Here is a 6,000-nt window from a genome sequence, read left to right as displayed (position 1 = left end):
AAGGCCAATGTGGTGGCCGATGCGCTTAGCCGCAAGGCGGCGCCGATCAGGGACGTCTGCTTGAGGATGACCATGGTGACTCCCCTGTTGGAGCAGATTTGGGAGGCTCAACAGGAGGCTATCAAGGAGGAGCATCGGAAGAGCGAGTGCGTGGTGGGTCAGGTTTCCTCCTTTGATTATGATAGCCGAGGACTATTGACACTACACTATAGGGTGTAGGTGCCGTATCACGGAGGCGTGCGCCAGATTTTAATGGAGGAGGCGCACGAGTCCCGATTCTCTATTCATCCCGGGGCGACGAAGATGTATAGGGATCTTCATCTGGATTACTGGTGGCCCTGCATGAAGCGGGATGTGGCATGGTACGTCGAGCGGTGTTTGACCTGCAGGAAGGTCAAGGCCGAATATCAGAGACCACATGGCAAGATGCAGTCGTTGGATATTCCACTGTGGAAATGGGAAGATATCACGATGGATTTTATCACGAAGCTTCCCAGGACCGCACGTGGAGTGGATTCGATTTGGGTCATCGTGGATAGATTGACCAAGAGTGCTCACTTTATTCCGATTCAGGAGAGCATATCGACCGAAAAATTGGCCGACATCTATATCAGGGAGATTGTGGCACGGCATGGGGTGCCAGTATCGGTGATCTCGGACAGGGATGTACGTTTTACTTCAAGATTTTGGAAGAAATTCCATGACGAGTTGGGCACTCGTCTGCATTTTAGCACTGCCTTTCACCCGCAGACGGATGGCCAGAGCGAGCGGACCATCCAGACTCTGGAGGATATGCTGCGGGCGTGCGTGCTAGACTTCGGTGGTAGCTGGGATACCTATCTTCCCCTGTCCGAGTTCGCCTACAACAACAGCTATCACGCGAGTATCGACTGCCCTCCCTTCGAGATGTTGTACGGAAGGAGGTGTAGGACCCCGATATGCTGGGGTGAAGTTGGCCAAAGGGTCATGGGGAGCACCGAAGTGGTGCTCAGGACGATTGAGAGGATCCAGCAGGTCCAGGCAGGCTTCAAACTACTCAGAGTCGGCAGAAAAGTTATGTCGACAAGCGTCGATCTGATTTGGAGTTCCAAGTCGGTGATATGGTTCTCCTGAAGGTGTCGCCTTGGAAAGGCTTCATTCGATTCAGGAAGCGGGGCAAGTTGGGCCCGCGATTCATCGGACTGTTCAGGGTCGTAGCCCGGGTGGGCAAGGTGGCGTACAGGTTGGATCTACCAGCCGAGCTCAGCCAGATCCACAGCACTTTCCATGTTTCTCAGTTGCGGAAGTGCTTAGTGGATGATTCAACAGTAGTGCCTTTGGAGGATATTCAGGTTGATGACAGCCTGAATTACATTGAGCGCCCAGTCGCAATCCTCGATAGGAAGTCGAGGGATTTGAGGAACAAGAGAGTGGAGTTAGTGAAGGTGCAATGGCAGCACTGCAAGGGTTCGGAATGGACTTGGGAGCCGATGGACGAGATGATGGAGCATTACCCCGAGCTGTTTCAGGATCGAGCAACAGACTTCGAGGACGAAGTCTAAAATAAGTGGGGGAGATTTGTAGCACCTGGTTTCTGGTATGTAAATCTTATTCGAATATTGCCTATTTTAGCCTAGGACTCGGCGAGTCATAGGTCCGACTCGCCGAGTAGAGACGTGACCCAGGTCACGTTTTAAGTTGGCGACTCGACGAGTCCATATCCTGGACTCGGCGAGTCGCCGCTGTTGGATGAAACCCTAAGTTTCAGGGGTTTGTACCCTATTTAAACGACTTCACTGCCCCAAGCCAGCACTCATTCACCCTTAGAGCCCTGTATCCCTCGTTCTAAGCTGTTCCTTGAGAGTTTGAGGCTATTGTGTGTGTTTTTGAAGGTTTTGAAGGAGGAAGGAAGTAGATCCAGAAGAAGGGAAGCCATCCAGGTAACTATTGTGTTCTTCCAGCAGTTCCCTTGAGGTATAACCCGTTTTCCCCATGATTCTATGCTTAAAACTTCATTTGGATCTTTCTTGATCAAATCCCCAAGCTTGTATGTGCATTATATGTCGTAATAAGATGTTTGGCCGCTGGATCTAGGCAAGATTGAGCTCCAAGAGCTCAGATCTGTTAGCTTTATGGTCCCATGTTGCTTGTTAGCCCTAGATCTACCCTTTTAAGGCATTTTGAGCCCTAAAATCCATATTGGTGAATATCCACACGTAAAGTTGGAAACTTTACGTGTGATTTGTGTCCTAGAATTCCAGATCTATGAATGGCATGGACTGGAATCGAGCAAATCGGTGTATTTGGTGGATGCATGGCGGCGACTCGGCGAGTCGTATATGTGACTCGGCGAGTCTGGTCGCGAGTCACCGAATTGGTCCCTTTATGATGTATCGAGTTTGAGCCGTGAGTCACAGGGGGTGACTCGGTGAGTTGGTGTTGGATAAGGTGTCTAAGTCCATAACTTATTTGGTATATACTTGACCCGACCGGCATGGTCCATTTGGGTTGCATCTCATCCAAACTATTATGGATAATTTTATGAGAGTTATACACATATGTTTATTAATATATTATGAGTTATAATATATTAATATGAAGTTACGTTATTTAATTAGTTTTAGTCTTAAATTAATTATGAATTAATTTAGAGATTAAAAGGAATACTAATTAAATTATGGGCTATTTGTTTTTATATAGTGTGGGCTAATACTCATTTGTTAATGGGTTAGGCTTATGTGGAAGTCCATGGATGATCCATGGAGCTTTTAACCCATGGATCCTTGGAAAAGGAAAAGACATGGGTTATTAGGGTTTCACCCTAACCATGCATACTATATAAGCATGCTTATGGAGCATGAAATGGAGCCTAAGAGAAAACTAGTGAACTAGTGTGTGTGTGCGTGTGTGTGGCCGATTTTTATACAAGGTGTATACTCTCTTAAAGTTTTCCAAGAGTTTGTGGTGTTTGTGATTCCATTTGAGGCATTCACACTATTGGTGCTTGGCCCTCAAACTCCTTAGAACCAAACTCACCAAAAGGTATGTAATCTCTTCTAACTCTTTTATGTTGAAATGTTCCCCATGCCATGTTAGATAGGTTATAAACCTTGGAAAATTATTATTTTGCATGTATTTAGACAAACATAGATCCAAGGTTTATTAGGGTTGCATGCACACTTAGGAAGTGTTAGATTGCTCAAAACCCAACAGTGGTATCAGAGCCTAGGCTTGCTTGTTTGATACTTGATGCAAAATAGTGAAAAAAGTCGAAATCGTTGCTGTCAGCATGGTGGACTCGCCGAGTCCATTGGGGGGACTCGACGAGTCCAAGGCAAACTTCAACCTACTCGGCGAGTCCGTTCATGCACTCGACGAGTAGGATCGAAAGAATGCAGATTCTCGACTTTTGCTGCTGGAAATGGACTAGAAACATTACCCTAAATTGTTTTGGTGTTATAAAACTTATTTTAGTTGGTGTAATGGTTGTTCTAATCCATTTACAATAGCATATATCAAAATTCCATGATTTTATGTGTTCATATAATTCTTGAATTTTTGATGATCATGTTCATGTTCTTATGAATTTAGAAAATGATAGGAATTATTTGCTGAATTGTTTAGGATTAATTCTTTATCATTTATGTGTTTTAATGGAGTCCATAATTTGTCCTCAAGTTATGGATTACCAAAGGTCACTTTCATTTAACACACACTTAAAACACATAAGTTACATGAAAATGAAGAGTCTTCATTTTTATGAACCTTTAATTCATAAGTTATGAAATGAAGAGTTTTGCAAAGTTACAAAACTTGCCCTCAAGTTTTGGAATTTGTAAAGTTTCACACACTTTAATAAACTTTAATTCCAAACCTTAGAGTTTTAATAGTTAAAATTCAACCCTTATACTATTTATAACATTAATGGTTAATTATTATATATATGTATAAGAATAAGTCGTTTTACCGTTAGTAGGCCTCATTCACGAAGCCGGTCTATAAGGTGGGTATAAGGTTGTTGCCTATAAAATGGCGACTTAATGGGTGTATACTCTCACCTACCGCTTGTTTGATCGGTGGAGGGTCGTTAGCCGAACGGGTAGAACAATGACTTTAAATCCTCATTAAAAGTATAATGAATATTATAAAATAACTAAACTCTTTTAATTCCCAATCTTAGTTATTTTAGGAAAATGTGAACATGGTGCTAATCCATGGAATTCACACTTTGTACCTTACCAAGTCGTTGGTGGAGCGTGTGTGGTTAACCGACACACTAACTAGGACTAGTAAGGATCACGAAGGGTGACTTAATGTTTGTCATAGATCAATGGAGCGTGTGTGGTTAATCGGCACATTGATTAGGTGATAATATTAAGAGTACCAAGTGAATTAGCATGGTTATTCACATCTTGTTTTGTGATCCTCGGCATCCCAGTCACAAAACTTGAAGGGCACAATCGAGATTGAAACATGTCATTGAAAAGTTCAATGAATCTCAAAAGAATCTAGGAATTTCAAATCCAATTAAACCTAATAAATCATTTCGTTTTCATGGTGGAAATTGGTGAATCGTCATTCACCTACCTTTCAAATATATTATTACTTAGATTACGGCATCCCTCTTCTAAGTGTAATATATTGTGATTGGATCCTAGCCTTAATATTACATTTGGGTGTCTTATTAAGGATCCTACAAATATATAATCTAAACTTACTCTCTTCTTTCAGATGTCTTCCAACACTAATGCTTTAGGCTCTAACCCAACTAGTTCTTTCTCTCTCATGAATCTTTGTGGGAGGGTCATCTTTGATGGTTCCAACTTCATGGATTGGATTAGGAACATCAGGATGGTTACTCGTTACGAGGACAAGGAATATGTCCTCGATAAGGAGTTAAAAGAACTTGATGAGTCTACTGCTACTCCTGAGGAGATCACTGAATTCAGGACTCATGAGAGAGATGCTACTAAGGTGGCATGTATCATGATGGCCACGATGACAGCCGAGCTCCAAAAGTCGTATGAAGATTTCTACCCTTTTGAGATGCACCAAGACCTGATGGAAAGGTACCATCAGAGTGCTCGTCAGGAGCGGTATGAAATAATCTCCTCCATAATAACTACCCGCATGAAGGACGGTGAATCCGTCACAGGCCACATGCAAAAGATGCAAAGGTATGTGGACCGTTTGCTGAAGCTGAATGTTAACATCCCCGAGGAGTTAGCAATTGACATCATTTTGCACTCCTTGCCTTCTTGTTATGATCATTTTCGAATGACATATCATATGAACAAGGAGGAAGTTACCCTCAGCAAGCTTCAAGGACTCTTGAAGACCGCTGAAACCGGTCTTAAGGGTAAAGCGGTTGTTACCTCTACTACTCCTACTCCAACATCTACCCCTGTTTTAGCTATTGGGCAAGGCAAAGGGAAGAAGAGGAAGCACCCTTCGAAGGGTACCAAGGGAAAATCTCTTGAAGGCTCCTCATCAAAGACCAAGAGCGGTTCTGCCACTCCTTCTGCCATTCCCAAGGATGCTGAATGCTTTTATTGCCATGAAAAGGCACACTGGAAGTGAAACTGCCCCAAGTACTTGCAGGATCTAAAGGATGGGAAAGTGAAACCCACCTATGCAGGTATTTACACCATATTGTCTAATTACTCAACATACTCTAACTCTTGGGTGCTTGATACAGGATGTAGTATTCACATATGTTCTGATATGCAGGGCCTAAGAAGAAGTGAGGATGTGGAGCACGGGAAGATAAACTTAATCATGGGGAATAAGAAGGCTTCACCTGTTTCCGAGATTGGAGTTTATAATTTGGTGCTTAATAATGGGTTAAAATTAGATTTGAATAAATGTGTGTACTCGTCTGAAATGGCGAGGAATATTATTTCTTTTCATGCTTTGTACAAACAAGGTTTTACCTTTTCGTTTGATAATGAATGTGGTGGTATTAATGCTTTCTTTAATAATGTGTTTTATTTTAAAGCATTACCTTGTGATGGTGTGTAT

The sequence above is a fragment of the Lactuca saligna genome, chromosome 8 (assembly GCF_052625555.1).
Source record: "Lactuca saligna cultivar CGN05327 chromosome 8, ASM5262555v1, whole genome shotgun sequence".
Lineage (NCBI taxonomy): Eukaryota > Viridiplantae > Streptophyta > Magnoliopsida > Asterales > Asteraceae > Lactuca > Lactuca saligna.
The sequence above is the reverse complement of the archived record's forward strand: the minus strand, read 5'-3'. Positions refer to the sequence as shown.